Source organism: Aquarana catesbeiana, linkage group LG08 (genome assembly GCF_042186555.1).
Source record: "Aquarana catesbeiana isolate 2022-GZ linkage group LG08, ASM4218655v1, whole genome shotgun sequence".
In the NCBI taxonomy this organism is placed as follows: Eukaryota; Metazoa; Chordata; class Amphibia; order Anura; family Ranidae; genus Aquarana; species Aquarana catesbeiana.
This window is the reverse complement of record NC_133331.1, coordinates 153,711,651-153,730,677: the sequence shown is the minus strand read 5'-3', so window position 1 is coordinate 153,730,677 and position 19,027 is coordinate 153,711,651. Positions and strand designations below refer to the sequence as shown.

The following is a 19,027-nucleotide window of genomic DNA, read 5'->3' as shown; positions in this document are numbered from 1 at the left end:
TGTAGTCAAGTGTTTCCTTCATATAGTTGCAAATAAAAGCAACATAAAAGCTATGAAGCAACTAAAACACTCATTTAAATTGTAGAAATGTTAACTGTATGACAGTATATTGATCAAAAGTAAATGCTGTAAGTAAAACAAGAAATTGGAAAATCCCTCCTTTTGTCCTTTTTCAGCTCATTACTCTAGTTAAATAGTTATTTGCAGACTTTAAAAGGCAAATCTGCTGTATGCAACCTGGTTCAGCTTTTCTCAGTGCAATACACTATTACTTTTTATGGGTTTCCAGACTAGAATTGTGTCACACCAAAAAAAAAAAAAAGCTAAGCAAAATCAAGCACTCCAGCAGTTGAGCCCGGAGTAAAAATAAGAATGCAAATAGACTGAGGGCTGACATGACAGGGGTTAAAGGGGCTTGGGTATAGATAAGGTGGGGGGAGTGTTGCTGTTTAAAAAGTAGGCAGGAGGAAAAGTTTATTTGAGGGGTCAGCGATGGGTGAAGTTGTGGGGGCTTTGCCTGGTAGCTGGGTTGGGGGGTTTTCAGTTAGAGGTCAGTCGAGTGGGGAAAACTTCCCACCCTCCCGCCCGGCATTTGTTGATCTTTCGGTGTAGGAATTTTTGTTTGGTATGGGTCGCTTTGTCCTGCAACCAGTGATACGCAGGTACTGTCTTTGTTTAATGCCTAATAGGAACTTGGGGCTCCATTCTTTTATGCACTGTGTGCTTATTTTATTATGTTATTTATCAGTTATTTGTTGTTTAGATTTGGTTAATAAAAGGCTGCTATGGCCATTAACTCCAATCTGTTGTTGTGTGGGTATTATATTGGAGGGGGTGAGGTCATGGTTAGAGCCGTTTAGGACAAGCCATATTTAATACCCTAGTCATGTAGCATTATATAAAGTGTGCACAGGCAGATCAAGTCATTTTATAATACAGATTCAGTTAAGAATCTTTTCAACACCTATGGCCTGGCACATTTAAATAGAAGCCAGAGCTTTTCTGGCATTACATTTTTTTGGCATGATAGTTGTTTAAATAAGGCATGAAGCACTAGTTCATTTTCTCTGGAAAGAAATAATAATCCTCTATTGATTGGAAAAAGGCTTTGCATTACAATTAACAACTTGTTACCACTTGTTTCTTAATCTCTATTCTAAACTACCCAGTTATCTCTTAGGATGTTTGGCCAGGACATGCTTGAATTAAAATTAATTAAATTGAATTAAAATTACTGCTAGTAGTCTAGCAGCTGGATACAATATTACCCCAACAGCACATCATGATTGTTCTGGAGAACAGCCCTCTACAGCAACCAATGTTAACCTTTTTAACATGGAGGAACTCTTGAAATAACCTTTTTGTCTCAGAGAACACCTGCTAAGAGTTACTATAGCTACAGCTCATGGTACATTAGTGTGGTGGTCAGAGGGAAGAATGCTCCTTACATTTGTGATCAGTGGGAAGACTACGCTCTTACAGATAGCTAAAAAGATCATTGGCTTCAATGGTTACTTATCTGAGAAGCCGAAATTGCTCATTGCTTCCCAGCAATACCCGGAGGAACCTTAGGGTTCCATTGAACCCTGATTGAGAATAGCTGCTCTACAGCAATGTCCCAATAGTGAACTCTATCGGAATAGCAGGGGGTCCATTGTGCTGCTTTTTGTACTGAAGCCAATATTTTCATAACTAAAACCCCAAGATATCAGGGTTACACAGTAATTTAGCCAACAAAATGAAACTGTGCAGGTGCTTGGAGATGTCTGCTACTGTGTCCACTGGCAGGTACACATTAATGAACAATTGACATATAAAGGATGTTGCCTGATGTAACCAATTTCAGGCAACAACCATCATATCTATGAATAGCAGTCATTCATGACCAGTCATTCAGTTTGAAACCAAGGATCAGGGGAGTTAGATTTTATTTTAAGCACAAAACTAAAGCTGGCAATTCACGGATCGAAATTCGGTTCAGCAGAGACTTTTGTACACAACCAGCCTGTTGGGTTTTTTCGAAATGATTAGTGCCACTCGCTATAGCCGGCAAAAGTAATCATTGTGTTCTGTTGACAGGGAAGGCTCCCCTTGCTACTTGCCTGCAGATTACAATAGCACCTGAGGAGGGATTTCCCCATCAACTATGACTGTGTTGGTGGGGTAATCAAGCAATTTTCTTTCCTTCTACCCATGGTGAAAGGAAAGAAAATTACCTAATCTAAATTAAAAAGTCAGCAGCTACAAATACTGTAGCTGCAGACGTTTAATATAAGAACAATTACCTGTCCAGGGATCCAGCGATGTCAGCTCTGGGCATCTTAGGTAAGGGAAACCGGCATTGAAGCCTTCAGGCTTCACAGCCAGTTTCCTACTGCACATGTGCAAGTCATACTGCGCTTTCTGCCCTGGTGATCTGAGCAGGAAGTGGGAGTGGGTTCCTGTCAAAACTAGGTACCCGCTTCCCCTCCCCCCCCCAAAAAGTGCGAAATGTGGCAGTGGAGGGGGGGGTGCAAACAAGCAGAGCTCCTTCTTTTTGGTGGAGTTCAACTTTAAGGCTGCTATTAGATGACTATTTTTTTTTTTTAACATATTCTTCCAACCACACAAGAGAGGTGGTTGCTGGAATTCTCCCTACTGTGCCATTGTATTCTGATGGCAGGACTCCTTTGCTGTCAGAATACACTGATCAGCAGCTGCAGCTGATGGCTGTCAAAATTTTCCAACATTCCTTGTTGGATCAACTTCTTTTGATTTGGGAACAGCCATACATGGATCACATTTCGGCTGGCTCTGCGGAGAATTTGATTTATCTATAGCCAACTTCACCTAGAGACCTGAAGTGCCACACCACAAGCCATCACACATTATTATGCGTTTCAGCGTGCTGCAACGCACATGAATTGCAAGGTGAATTGGGATGGCATTAGGAATGAATAGCACAGTAGTGTACCACAAGAAAAACATGCAAACAAACAAATGCATTAAAGGTTACACAAAAATACAGTATTCTAAACTATTAACTGAGGAGGAACTAAAGGCTGAATACTTACCTGTCCAACATTCCTTCACCAGTGTCACATCTTTTTTGTGTGTCCTGGTCTTTATTGGTGGTGAGGAATGACGTCACTCCTGCGCATGCGCAGAAACTAATCATCCTGACTCTTAAAGACCAGTCCAGCACTGTAAGATGAGCTATGCATGAGCAGCACAGTTTATAGTGCCAATGAAGATAGCGAGCAGTCAGCAGGCAGGTAGGGGTATTTTATTACAGAAGAGACAGTTTCTACAATTAAAGCCTGCCTGCTTGCTGTTTCATACAGTGAAACTTCAGTTCCACTTTAAAGAATATTTAAACCCATGAACAAAAATGTAATATATTGCAGCATGCCATTCCCTAGATGCGATGGCTGCATTTGTGTTCTTTAGTCTTTTTTCTACTTTATTTTCACCTGGTGATCCAATCAGTAACATACTTCCTGTCCTAGGGTGACAATGTTTACTCAACATACTGTATCTAGGAGCAGTATTGTCACCCTATGGACGGAACACAGAATATCACATGGGGTAGGTGTTCTGTATTCCAAAGAGAGAACTGGGAGCAATGCTAATTATTAACAATCAGTAAATAACACAGGAAGTTATCATCTCATTAGATTTCTGTCAGGTTTTTTTTTTTTTACTTATCAAACAGATGTAATTGCTGCCTGTGTCTCAGCTAGGGAGATTTACATGTCCGGAGGACTATTGTCATTGGGACTGAAATGAAGGAAACTCAAATATGTTGAGTTGTTCACAGAACAAGAATAAAGGGTAAATCATCTGATGGAGACACAGGCTGCATGTGACCCACACGAGGGGCAACAGTGATCTAGTGTACATGAGTCAGGGGTATGTATTGTACAGCCCAGCATACGGCGTGCACTTGTCAGGTGCATGTTAAGCTGGCCATACATTGACAGGAGTTTTAACACACGCCAACTGTATCCAAAACCGAAAGAAAAAGTTCTGGATAATACATAAAATTTAACCTAGACTTATCGACCCTTACAAAATCAACACAAAAAAGTTTTGCCTAGGTATCAAAGACTTTGATTAAACATGTACAGTAGGAGAGGAATTTAGACGTTTATCACTCACAAAATTTGAGTTTTCATTAGAATTAGACCTCAGAGATTCCACTTTTCAAAACCAAATCAAAAATGTCAGCTCCCATATTCTATACTCTCAGGTTCACTTTAGTACAGAGGTTTAGTTCATTTTTAGGGGTTAAGTTTATAGGTTAAGTTCAGGTTAAGTGTTTTTTGGGGTTAGGTTTAGGTTAGGTTAAGGATCATTGGTAAATATTACTTTTTGGCATGCTGGTATTCATAAGAGCATGTTTGCAATATAAAAACAACAAAATTCAAAGTGGAAAAATTAAGCATGTGCACTAATATTATCAATAAAATTCTCCAAATCCTGCAATGTCAACTTGTCTCACACACCATGATAATAAGGCACCTGTAAAAGGCTTATATTTGGCACATTACAAAGAAATATAAACTCCTTGAAGCACAAAATGCACTCTTACATCAGACATTCACTGCTTTCAGATGGTGTGCATTAAAATTTGCCTGAAGACCTTTAGTGTTTTAAAATAGCTGTGTTTAGCTAAAAACAGAATGCATCCAATGCTTTCTCTGTATTTAGTATTAAGGCTTTCGTTTGCATACTGTAAAACAAGCATCTGTCTGAGATGTTTCTTCTAGAACCATGTGGAAGGACCATGTGTATTTCTGACTGTATTGGTTTAACAAGTTGATTGATTCAATGAGGCAAAGAGTGATGTGAAAAGTACAGTAACTGAAAGTAAGAAAACAGAATCCATCTCTTACTGACCAGTCAGGTTGGACATTATCCCTGCTGTGGGCTACAGTACTATTGCCCATTATTAACACCTTTCTGCTTTAATGAATAGTAATCTGCCCACATTTGATTCATCAAGGGTTGGTGAATCTTGTTCAAAGTTCGTCAAACACAAACTTAGAGGCAAACCACATTGAAGTTAACCAGGGCACATCTTGGTGTTCATTCTGGACATTTTTAGGGTAAAAAGGCAAACTACTGTCATAAATTTGCATGGGAAACTGGGCACATGTACCAATGTAAACTGGGGACATGTACCAAAAAAATACAGTATAGTGGAGAGGGGGGCTGATTATGAAGCGTTGAAGACAACACTGAAAATACACAAATCCCTTTAAATAACATGCTTGGCCAGTAATTCACCATGACTGTCTCTATTCTCACTGATGGAAAGCTGTCTGCCACTAGCCAATTTATATCAAGCTCCCATTAAGAATTAAGAGACTGCAGATGACATAGCAATGTAAACTTGGCTAAAAGGAGGGTAAATTTAATGAGGGAGAATTTGCCAAAATGTACTAGTGAAAAAGGGTACAGGCAGGTGTTTTACTACAAGTAATAAAAGACTGCCAATAGTATAGCAGTGTAAAATTGTTCAGCATCAGGACAATTTTAAGTAGCAATGCTAAGCCCAAATTTACTAGAGACAAAGCACACAGGCCGAGGTTTACTTCAAGAATTAATATACTATAGCGTATATTAGCAGTGTAAAATTGGAGTACAGGCTGATTTTTTACTACAAGAATTAGGAGACAGCTGATTATATAGTAGTGTAAAATTGTCCAGTAGCAGGACAAACCCATTGAGCAAGGTTAAAGCGTTTGTAAACCTAAAAAAAAAAAAATGGATCCTGCTCCTTTAAGCCCAAGTTCACACTGCTGCGGGATTGAAATTGAGCGAGTTCAGCTGAACTCGTACAATTTCATTCCCGCATGTCAGGCAGATGATTTCAGAGACATCTGTGCAGTTTCCTGCACAGATGTCTATTGAAATTGCACCTGAAATCACCAAAAGTAGTACAGAAACTACTTTTGGGAATCGGTGCACCGCCACAAAATCGGCATCACACCGATTCGGACGGATCCATTGCGGGCAATAGCCGCCGATTTGACACGTCAATTCGCATGCCAAATCGCATCAATGTGAACCAGGGCTCAAGCCCTTTATACAGCACAGTGCTTGTGCTGTGTAATTTGGCCCCCCCGTAACACTTGAAATACCTGGCTGATCCTGCCTGGTTATACCATCCCCCCTGTAAACTGACCACGATAATCATGGCTGCTGAGCCCTGACACCGTGGTCAGTTTACGTGCCTCCATCATCCGTCATCCACAGCCCTGCTCTCTGTCTCCTCTGTGCTCTCTCCCCCTCCCTTCCTGCCTGTCAGCTCTGTATGTGTGTGAGAGCCGCCCCTCCCCTCTCCTCCTGCCACAATTAGTAAGCATCAAAACTTTAAAAAACGTACTGCCAGCCCCTCTCTTGTACCCGGGTATAACACTCAGTATATGTTCATGTCAAAAACGAAGCTTCTAAATTAATTTTTTGCAGATCTCTTCAGAGCGGCCGCTCTCTGCCCCATCTAAGAGCTACAGCGGGAGGAGCCAAGTGGCCAGCACATCGGTCACACTGACATCAGCGGGAGACCTCGGCTCCTCCCGCTGAAGCCTCGGATCAAAGTAGAAGAGTGGCCAGGTGTCATGTGACCGGCCTGAAGAGATCTGCAAAAAAGGTATATAGAAGCTTTGTTCGCCACATACACTTACACAGTGGGGTTTATTTACTAAAGGCAAATCCACTTTGCACTAGAAGTGCACTGCAAGTGCACTTGGAAGTGCAGTCGCTGTAGATCTGAGGGGGACATGCAAGGAAAAGAAAAAAAAAGCATTTTTGCTTTTATATGATTGGATGATAAAATCAGCAGAGCTTCCCCTCATTTCAGATCTTCCTCTCAGATCTAAAGCGACTGCACTTCCAAGTGCACTTGCGTGGATTTGCCTTTAGTAAATCAACCCCTATGGTTACTCTGTCTCCCCCTTTTATGTGAGCTGGCTTAACCATATTGCCCCTTCTAAGTCTGCTGGCCATAGGTCAAATGTCATGCAGAACACTGTTATTTAAAATTATCCTGGGCAAATCTGTACATGCATTTGCCTGGGACTGTGAATCTTGAATCTGCAGGATTCACTTTGAACCCATGGTAGCAGCGTATATGAATTTCATCCATATTAAGGAAAGTGCACTGAAAGCAACAGCTTCAGCACTTATATCAAATCTTTTTGAAACAAATAGCATTTTTTTTTAATTAAAAAATAAAATAAAAATAAATAAAATAAAAAAAATACTTTTGCTGGGCTTATAGATATATACAAGGGGTCTTTAAAAAGTATCTGCACATTTTTATATTTAATAGAGTTTAAAAAAAGTGTGGAAACTTTTTGAAGAAACCTCGTTCTAAATGTCAGATTAGTTAAATGTGTTAAGTTAAAACATGAAATAATTCCATCCACAAGGAGAATGTAGAGAAAGAGAAGATGACCTTGGCACACTAGACCTACAGAACATCTTGTTACTTTTCTCAGTAGTCAACTTAAGTTCAATTTTTTTTTTTGCTAGTATCCTGATATGGAGAGAAAAGGCACAAACACACTACAAATTGTGCAAATATTGTGCTTTGATGCTGCCCCTCATATTGATTGGTTCAGGCTATCACATGCTACAGTATAGGTCAGATATTATTTTTTGTATATTCACCTCTCTCTGAGCTAATTAATTCTACATCACCAATGAAGACCCTACTACTACCATGGCATTGTATTAAGCTTCATATTACTCCTGAAGAAGTGTAGATCTTGGGGCCAAAGCCATGGTATACAGGCTTCACACAGTATCTAGTTGCATGTAAGGTGACATAAAAACAGGGCTCTTTGTAGGTTTGGAATGTTCTCAAATTTAAAAGCACAAATGTCTGTTAGGTCTTAGGTAACCTATTCTTGCTTCATAGTGTCATGAGGCTCACGTGAGAGTGATTATACTTCATAGTCTAATGACTTGACCACATTCAGTTTCCAGGTAATCAGATGTTCTATCCTCTCCTATAAATAATACAATAGATCTTTTTTCCTTTCCAATTGTTACCAATTTTCTTCATATGGGGTACAGAAGATAAGAAAGATAAAAATCTGTAAACTATTATGGTATGGTAGAAGGACCTCCTGTATCTGCCGTGTTTATCATTATTTAGCATTAACATACTTTTGAAACACAAATACTCAGAGCAGCTACTTAAAATAATAATTCACTTTGGTAAGCTTCTCCCAATCACTCCTCCTCCAAATGTATTACTTTATTCAAGCCAAGCATTGCAAAACCAAAATTTCATGCATGAAAAAAACAGAAAACTGGACAAATGCTGGGAAGGCGGGGAACTGTTTCAATATGTGCTATATATACGGCCAGTTAGGAAGTCTACATTTCGCAAAGGAGGTTATATCTACAAACTGAATCTTTTGGTCTATTATTTTAATACATTTTTTTTCTCATTTAAGCTTGTGAGCATATACACACTTTTTCATCTGAGAATTAACTTGTATATTCATACGATCATTGACCATTTAGAAATTTGGTCAGCTTGTTGCAGAAACCCTCATATCCTGCTTCCCAACATTTCTAAAGGCAAACTGCCTGACAAGAACCTCAATGGACAAAGGACTAATCAAAAGAAAATATACCTTAGCAATGGAGGATTGGTTTACAACTGCATTATATTTGCCCATTGGCCTATTTAACTAAGGGGTAGAATGACAGGAGGTTCAAGCTACAAAGAAGAGGGTTTTGACCTCAAAACGCATCAGCGTGTCTGTCTGTTATCAAGTGAAGTCCAGGCCACACAAAGCACTCACACCCTTTTTCGGTTTCAGATCTCTGTACTCTTTGGTTTTTGTGAGTAGGTTTTTGGCTTTTATATTTTAATAAATCGTTTTAAAGATATTGCACAAGGTTGGGAACTCTCCTTTTTGTTTTTCACCTCATATAACAACCTTAATTTGCAAGATGAGTATTATTTTTGCTAAGTAAACAGCTTCTATTCTTTTAGTAAATCAACCTTACTGTGTTTACACATATGTTTAAGAAACTACAGCGATTTCCAGCCTATAAAGTTGGGCATGTTTAGGACAAAATAGGATTCACATTAAATGCGAAAACTGTAAAATGTATGGATTTAACAATGTTCCATTGAAGGATTTGCCCATTCCATTTCATCATCACTTAAAAATGTGATGAAAATATAATTCCAAGAGCAGGCACAGAACTATTAGGCAAAATTTTACTAAGCTGAAATAGCTTCCTAGACTATATAAAAACAAAACTATGTGGCATACTTATTTATTGGGCAGAGGTCAAGTCTGTCAATTTAATATTTCTAGGATTAAAAAAAAGAGTGGATAGGAACTGTATCTTCAAATCATGGAATGTAGAGAAAACACAAAACAAAAGTAGTTCATACAGGTACTGGCTAAGAGATCAGCTTAAAAGTAAGGCCTCATTCACACAGGCATACTTAAGCAGACATACGTGCAAAGGGCCCTGTTTGCCCCATGGGATGCACAGGTGTTCAGTGTATTTGCATGCAGGCAGTCCCATTCCTATCTATTGGTAGCCATGTGGATATGCGTGCATGTCCTCAAATGTATACTATCTGTGTTTGGGGACACACACCCACACCTGCATGGCTGTCAAATTGGGAGAAGACATGTATGGGACTACCTGCATGTGGATGCACAGATGACCCAAACATAGTTCTTCGCACCGATACACCACGCTTATGTATGTCTGTGTGAATAAGGCCTTAATACAGAGATGCATAAAGTGTGGCAGTGAAAAAAGGTATGAAATATTTTCTTGAGATGGCATTACAAGCGTCGAGTATACATCAATACACAGGAACCAGTGAAATCTATGAAAAGCTGATATATCCATTCATAGACTGCATCAAAAGAGCAAATTTGTCCTAAGCTGGCCATAGATTGTAAAAATTTTGATTGAAAATTCTTGGTTCTAAGAAAGTTTGTTTGTTTTTCTAATTATTACTGGGAGAAATCAATGTTTATTTTTGACCGCAGTGAGGAGAAAATTTGAAGAAGAAGCAGGATGGAAAATTTTTCTAATACAATCGAATTTCTAACAGTTTTTCGTTCAGTAAATTTTTTATTCCACAATCAAATGTTAAAAGCAAACAAAATCTTTCGACGACAAACAAATGTTCTGAGAATTTTCTTACGAATTTTCCTAAAACTTTTTCTAAAAACGTTTGTTTGAAATTCTATCCATCTATGGCCAGCTTTAGACTCCATTCACATCTGTGCCTGGCTGCTGTGGTGCTTTGTATGTGCATTGCTAGGCCTCCGTTTACATCTGCTTTGAATGCATGGTGTGTTATAAAAGACTTATTCACACTTGTCTGTTTTTGTGCAGCAAAACGTATGCATTTTGCTGCATAAATCAAGTAGAAATCCCATTCTTTCCAATGGATCTGGTTCCCGTCTATGCACTGACGTTTAAAGTAGTTCTAAACACTCAAGGTTTTTCACCTTCATAAATTCTATGCATAAAGGTAAAAAAAACCCTACTTTCTGCATCCCTATTACTTACTAGAGCACTGTCTCAATTCAATGATCTGCATGAGAGCCTCAGCTCTCCGAGGACTCTCACTACTCATTGGTTGAGGCAGCAGCAGGAGCCATTGGCTCCCGCTGCTGTCACTCACAGCCAGTGGGCATATTTAGGAGAGGGAGGGGGCAGGGCCAAGCTGCGACTCTGTGTGAATGAACACACAGGGCCGCTGCTCGGGAGCGAGTCTGCTTGGGTGCCCCCAGACCAAGCAGCTTGGCAGGGGCCAGGAGCGTCGGTGGGGGACCCAAGAAGAGGAGGCTCTGGGCTGCTCTGTGCAAAACCACTGCACAGAGCAGGCAAGTATAACATGTTTGTTATTTAAAAAGAAAAAAAAACAAGACTTTAACATTACTTTAATGTGAAGAGGGAACTGTATAGGTGTATTTACCCTTATGCATGCGTGTCTCCACACACACTGGGGACAGTGTTAATCGAGCCTTGACCAGAGTAGTTCAGAGCTCACCTAAGTACAGGACACCTCAGTAAACCACGCCTCCAAAAGAATGAATCTAATCAGAAGTGGAGTTAAAAATGTCCAAATCTGCCTTTTATTAACCAGTTGCCGACCGCCGCACGCCGATATTTGTCGGCACACTGGCAGCAGTGGGAAAATGGGTGTACCTGTGCGTCCCCTTTAAGAGCCGGTGATAGCAGGCACGCGTACAGCGTGACCATGCCTGTGGCACCGGCGGACTCGATGTCCACCGGTCTCCCGGCAATCGTGTCACAGAGCCTCAGAACGGGGAAGTGCCTATGTAAACAAGGCTCGTCCCCGTTCTGCCTTGTGTCATGACAGATATCACTGCTCTCTGTCATTGAGAGCAGTGATCGCTGTCTTGTGATTAGTAGCCTATCCCCCCACAGTTAGAATCACTCCCTAGGACACACTTAACCCCTTCATCGCCCCCTAGTGGTTAACCCCTTCACTGCCAGTGTCATTTACACAATAATCGATGCATTTTTATAGCACTGATCGCTGTATAAATGACAATGGTCCCAAAATAGTGTCACAAAATGTCCGATGTGTTTGCCATAATGTTGCAGTCCCGATAAAAATCACAGATCGCCGCCATTACTAATAAAAAAAAAATAATAATAATAAAAATGCCATAAAACTATCCCCTATTTTCTAGATGCTATAACTTTTGTGCAAACCAATCAATATACGCTTATTGCGATTTTTATTACCAAAAATATGTAAAAGAATACATATCGGCCTAAACTGAGGAAAAAAATAATTTTCTTATATATTTTTGGGGGATATTTATTATAGCAAAAAGTAAAAAATAATGCGTTTTTTTCGAAATTGTTGCTCTTTTTTTGTTTATAGCGCAAAAAATAAAAAACGCAGAGGTGATCAAATACCTTCAAAAGAAAGCTCTATTTGTGGGAAAAAAAGGACGTCAATTTTGTTTACGTGCAACGTCGCACGACCGCGCAATTGTTAGTTAAAGCGACGCAGTGCCGAATCGCAAAAAGTGCTCTGGTCAGGAAGGGGGTAAAATCTTCCGGGGCTGAAGCGGTTAAACATAAATTTTAAATAACAAAATCATAACAATGCAGGTCAAAATGGTTGCAGGTCCATGATGGCACCATCTAACAGAAACTTTGTGTCTGTGGCACCATTTGGCTAAGTTATGTCTACAGCCGCCAAACACCAGCTTGGGGACTAGCTGACCTCAGACACCTAATAATCTTACCACTACTGGGTCACTCTGAACTGAACCAGACCAATTAGAGGACACCATACCTATGATGGGTCCCACTGTTTTACCAAGAAAAGGACCACAAACCGCTGAACAACCACAAAACAAATGCATAATCCTATAATAAGAACATTTAGGGCAGGAATGCAGGAGGGAAGGAAAATCATCCAATGACTTCTGATCGCTAAGCTTGAAGAGCATTGCCGACTGCTGCACCAAACAGCCTGAATACTAGACTCTAAATCTATTTAAACAAACAAAAAAGTGCACATGTCCTTTAAACCTCATTAGTATATGTGAAGATCAGCTAAATAAAATGATCAACAACACTTACAAGCAATAAATAAATTGCACATATCCTCTTAATGTGATATACATATAATAATATCAAGTACAAATAAAAATGCACCTATCCCTTTAACAAATATACCTATAATTACAATTACAGTACATAACACAAAAGGTCATATATGTATAAAAAACAGTCCAAAACGACATAAATAATATTCCAAGTGGTCAAACGTGTTCAGTGCTGGACACAGACAAATCAGTGCTGGCGTGCTCAAAGTGCTATCCCCACAGATATTCAAGCCTCTTACTGGACTGGGTTGATCTCAGGTATAGAGATCAAACACGCTCTTGTATAAGGAGAGAACCGATGCTCTCACCACTGTGACCCCGCCAGTAGATTCCAGCACTGGTGTCCCCATGAATGGATCATAAAAACAGCTTACTCCTATTGGCCAGTTCCATCCGGCTTTGTTCAGGCAGTAGCCGACTGTGGTGTCCTATTACACTGGGAGTCTCCGGACAAAATGCTGTGAGGCAGCCCCTGGGGGAAGGGGGGGGGTTCCCAGCTGTGAGTCGGTGTAGCAGGGGGCGGAGGGGAGACCTGTCAGAGTGAGTGCAGTTCTGGGGACACTTGTCATGAATCTACGCCACTCCTCCCCACCAAATACCCTCCCTTGCTCCTCCCAATCCCCTTGTCTGCTCAACACAATCAAGTAAGCATCATGACTTTCCACACAATTTCAAACTAGTTAACCCCCTGCTGTCAGATTCCCCCTCCACCCTGTCATGTGTGACCTATGCTTATTCACCTCTTTCATAGCTCTCAGCATACCTTACGTGCTGGTTCTGAGATGGTTTCCAGAGCTTAGTGGTAAATATGGATTCACACTGTTCCATGTGTATACAAAGCGCACAATAAAGCAGATAAGTAGGTTTGAATGGGCTGATATAGTTTCCCTTTGCCTTTCATGTAAAACTGCAGTGCATAGGTTTGAACCAGTCACATAGGAAATGAAATAGATTTCTACTGTAGCACCCTGGGGTTTAGTCAGGGAGCTCCTCACCAAATTCCTTGTCAGGCGTATCTACCATAGTTAAATTGTTAGCGATCCATTGATTTCTCCCTAAGTTTGGCCTTGTTGTACTTTTCTTTTCTACCACTAGGTGGCCGAGCACTTGGTGGTACTAGATATGAGAAGGACAACTCAAGGGCAGGTTATGGGTATATGGGGTATCTCAGCCAATGGGCAGGGGTTTTCTTGAATCCCTTGGCCTGCTGGGAGAGCCTATATATTTGGGTGGAGTCAGGTGATCTGTGTTCTGTGCCACCCGGACTGCCATCTGGGTGGACATGTGTCATCTGCCCCGGGCTGCTAGGCCTGAGACTGGGCCTATCACGGGGCATCTGGCTGCCAGGCTGTGTGAGGGCCTATCCAGAAGTTTGAGGGCAGCGCAGGGTTGGGACTGCGGCTTGCAGTCCAACCAAAACTGACGGTTCTGCCGGCCGGAGAACCTGTCTTGGTCGGAGGTAAATGGGAAGCTGTCGCCACTAAGGGACCAACCACCTTTACCAGGGACCACAGTGAGTGACTGAAGCAAGTACCAAAGCAGTATTTTCACTGAACGGGCACGGTGGAGAAGCAGGAAACTTCAGGCGGTGATCAAGTCAGGGACCCAACCAATGGGGGTGACACTTGCAGAGCAGCCTTGTGTATCAAACCAGGTCAGCGGGGGTGAAGTTTGAAAGGTATCCGAAGTGCCAAACTAGGGACCCAGCAGGGAAGCGTAGGTGACGCTTGAGGAAGATACCGCTGCAAAAGCCTTAAGGAGCTCACGGGATTCAGAGTCAGTGAATCAGAGAGTCCAGTGAGAGACTAGGAGCTCAAGAGGCTGAAGAACTACAAGTAAAAGTTGTAGTAAAGCTGAGAGAACTGTTACGTTTGAATTAGGAATTGTTAAGTTCTGTAGTCATAGGGGACAGCAAGCTTGCACGTGCAGAAGTGGCACCCTGCTGGGGCCTTTCCCTGTACGGCTATCCTCCTATTGAAGCCTCTGCCTATTGAAATTGCAACTACTTAAGGGTGTCCTGGCCTCAACCCTCTTTCACAAAATATAAAAGGACTGTTAAAAGAAATAAAACCTCTTTTGCATCCATGAAGTGTCTGGTTCCCAATGACTTTTACCACCTTTGCACCCACTATGCCTCACAACCCACTACATATTGAAGGATGTCAGTGGTCTGTGGCCTCAAAGGCTCTCATTAGACTGGAAGAGGTTAGAGATTCTGCTACACAACTTTACTGCATTTTGCTGCATCAAAATGGATATGTGTGAATAGGCCCTTAGCCTCCATCAAGATTTTTTAGTTATCTTCTAGGTCAGTCCATACTGCAATCTTCACTACACTTACAAACATAGTCATTCTAAGTGGGCTAGATTAAACTTGAGAAAACAAGTTAGTAAACATATACTGCACGCTACAGGCTTGATGGCCTTTTTGTTGTGATAAACTCACCACTCATCAACAATAGCAAACTTTGTTCCAAAAGCAAAAAACGTAGGTGCTGCTCAAGTCAGAGGTGCAGTCCAAAGCCAACCACAATGAATGCTGGTCAGGATGGGATTCCGTCCTGGCTCCAAGCTTCCATGTGGCAGAAAAAATTTCCATCAGCTGCACGCCCAGGTTGGTGTCACCCATTCTTTTGAAGCTGATTTGCATGAAAAGAACCAAAAGTTATGTCTTTATTAAACACTAGAAAGTACAAGTTCTAAATACACTTAGGGGTACATATATTTATACATTTTTTTCCACACAAGTTTCACACAACTTTCACTCAGGACTCACACATTTTCCACTTGAATCCAGTTAAAAAGTGTGGTACTCTTGGGTGAAAGCTGTGTCAATCTTGGATGAAAATATTTATATAAAGACCCCCTTAAACATATCTCTGCCAAATATTTCCATAATTATACTTACAAGGTCAAATATTTTCAATAAGGGTTTTACATTACAGAGCCATAGATATTTTTCTTTCCTGGTTGAAGCTCTGCATTGAGTACCCAGGGAAGTATAAATTGAAGTCTGTGGCGAATTGTGGGTGTGAATTGCACTGTGGGTTGGGGTGGGGTGGGGAGTGGAGGGGAATACAATTTGAGCCTACTCACTGTGCACATGGTAACAAATATCAGTAGTACTTGTACCCACAAGATATGCTTTCATGACAAGTGAGATTCTCACAGATACATACAGTGCAAAGACTTTTCTATGCACTACCTTCTGGAAGAACTTCATTAACATACCGATTGCTGAGTAACCAACAACTGTTGTACAATATACAGTATATATAGCATAAGGAGTGCAGTGGTTAGGGTTAGTCATATACAGTACAGCCCAGCATACAGAGTTCAATAGTATAAGTATGTCATATATAGCCCAGTGTGCAATGTCATATACAGCTCAGCATACAGAGTGCAGTAGTCAGAAGTATGTCATATACAGCTTAGTGTATGTATTGAAATAGTCAGGAATATACCATATACAGTCCAGTGTATAGAGTGCAAGGAATAGGTCTTATATAGCCCAATTTGTAGAGTGCTGTTGTTATTAATGTGTCATAATCAGCCCAGCATACAGAGTGCAATAGTCAGAAGTATGTCATATACTGTCCAGTGTACAGAGTGCGATGGTCAGAAGTATGTCATACACAGCCCAGGGTACAGAATGAAATGGTCATAAGTATGTCCTATACAGCCAAGTGTACAGATTGCAATGGTCAGGAGTATGTCATATACAGCCCGGTCTACCGAGTGCAATGGTCAGGAACATGTCATATACAGCCCAGTGTGTAGAGTGCAGTGGACAGGAACATGTCATATACAGCCCAGTGTGTAGAGTGCAGTGGACAGGAACATGTCATATACAGCCCAGTGTACAGAGTTCAGTGGACAGGAACATGTCATATACAGCCCAGTGTACAGAGTGGTGGTCATTTAAATTAGCCTACTAGAACCATGCCAGTCATATAATGTACTAGGCATAGAACAATATCAATCTACATAAGATCACATGTAAAACACTGTTTAATTAAGCAATGCAAGCTGTAATGTAAGCAACAGCAAAACACAATCACGGCACCCAGTAATAAACAAAAGTTTTAGATCTAGCCAAGAGACCACACAGACATCTGTGAAAAGAATTTCCTGGGCCTGCCTCCAGCACAACCTGTCATCACACAGCAGTGTTTTCCGCCTCCAGTCCGATTGCCATTGTCACCTACCAGGTCCAGCTGCATTGTCCCTCTGTACCCCCCACTGACCCTGGCTGCACACTGTAGAGCACTGAGCTCCATTCATATTCCCTGCCTCCCAGACATAGGAAATATGCCAATCCAATTGAGTACCTTTCCCAGGCTTGTTTTGTTCATCATGAACATGATAAGCCTTGGATAGGTACTCAACAAAGGCAACCTTCTTAAACTCATTCACAGAATGTGTATCTGTTGGCTGGGCTTTCTTTAGCGATCATGCTTGTAATGCTGATGGACACTCTGGGGGTGATTGGACCCCCCCACACACACACCTTACCTATGCTGTCCAGCTGTTGTGGAACATCATACAACCAATGTTTGTGTAATCCAACAAAAATGAGCATAAGACAAAGGGGAGAACTGATAATGAGTAAGAATCTATATATATAGGTAGGAAATCGTATAGGAAACAAGTTTGGGAGAAGGAAAAAAAAAGATATAGAACAGTGTGAATCAGTGCCTATTTTCTCCACTACCTATACTCTAATACCAATGCTGCTCAATAACTCCTTCCTTATGCACGAGTGATGATAAAGGGGTAACCATAACTATTCCAGTAAGAAGATGTGAAAACTAGCTGGATTCCTTTATATAACCAAATATTTTAGTTATTTAATGAGAAAACATGTATGAGGATATATTAATGTCAATCTAAAATGAAACAATATTGACTTTTTTCTAATTCTATTTTGGATAGTCACTCTTTATCAAGCATAATATAAGTAAACACAATGATGAACTTTCTTATTCCCATTCTACACAAGTTAGAATTACATACAACATTTCGGAGGAACACATGCCTAGAGAATCAGACATAACTGTATATTAAACATGTTCAACTCCAGTCAAGGTTTATTGCAATGACAGCACATCACTCATTCCCACCCAAAGCCATTCCCCCAACATGTTTCACCCACAGCAGATTCTCATGTTGAAGCTCTGCTGTGGGTGAAACATGTTGGGGGTATGGCTTTGTGCTGGAGTGAGGAGTGTACTGCCATTGTAATAAACCCTGACTGGAGTTGAATGTCTTCAGTGTGCAGCCCGTTATTTGGATAGTGGACTACAGTGGAGCAAAAGCAGATTCCAGGGCCTTGGAACCTGGCTGACTTCAAGAAATCGAGGAGGGTACAGCCTGGACTAAGCGGTGAAAGGGGTTGAGTTTATCTATCAGTATATTGAAGCACCAACCATAGGACCACTTCACATGAAAGCACAGTATATCGAAGACGATATGGTACAACAGTTGATATCAGTTATTTTATGAGTTAAAGCTGTCAAAATTTGACAGTGGTGAGCTTAGGGGACTAAAGCCACAAGTAATCAGTTCCATTGCTGAATTTATCAAACCTATATGGTATAGTTAGCAGGTAATGCCACCCCTGTCAAGACACTGAAAAAGTCTATTTAACAACGTGTTAAAGAGAAAAGAAATATTACCTTGTTATTACTCTCCCCAACACTACAGTGGCCGGGGTCATCTTCTTTTTATACCACTAGAAAGCCTGCTGAATCTATCATTCCCCTCTCCTTTGCATAGAATATCATCTGAGAAGACAGATAAAAATGGATAAGTAAAAAAAAAGACTATATCAGAAAAAAAATTGGCAGGTGTGATACAAATATTGTTTTTGAACACACTAGTCTGTGGGAATCTTTAGAAAATGCCTCTCAATGTCCCTCCCTAACCTTATTTATATTTGTCTGTCTTTTTCACCCTGGAACCAGCTGTAACACCAACCCTTTTTCCATTAACCCACCTTTAATTTTTAGCATATTTTTAATATTTGGTTTGTGTAAAATCTTATCAACAAATCAAAGAAAACTTTTTAAACATTCATTATTTGCAGGGTTTAATGCAATGATCTTATAGTACAACATGACTTATATCTTCACTTATATTCAGTGAATATTATTTCTACATCTGCCTGATAATCTAAAGAAATAGTGGAGGTTTGAGGATGACTGTGACACTTAGCAATTTGCCCGTTTAAGGTGACTGCACATTTGCTGTGTTTGAATAAGACAAAAAAAAGTTATTAGGCTATTTACTGTGCTAGACAAATGTTTTTCACTGATTTAAAATGGAAAATACTGCATTTGGCCATTCAATGGCGCTAACTAGTATAAGAAATTCAATATTTT

General features: G+C 40.6%; 1 protein-coding gene across 1 annotated transcript in view; it reads right to left on the bottom strand.

Moving 5' to 3' along the window:
• ADAMTS14 (ADAM metallopeptidase with thrombospondin type 1 motif 14) overlaps positions 1–19,027 on the bottom strand; it is a 351,673-nt gene that overhangs the window by 297,334 nt on the left and 35,312 nt on the right. The gene's annotated exons all lie outside the window — the stretch shown is intronic.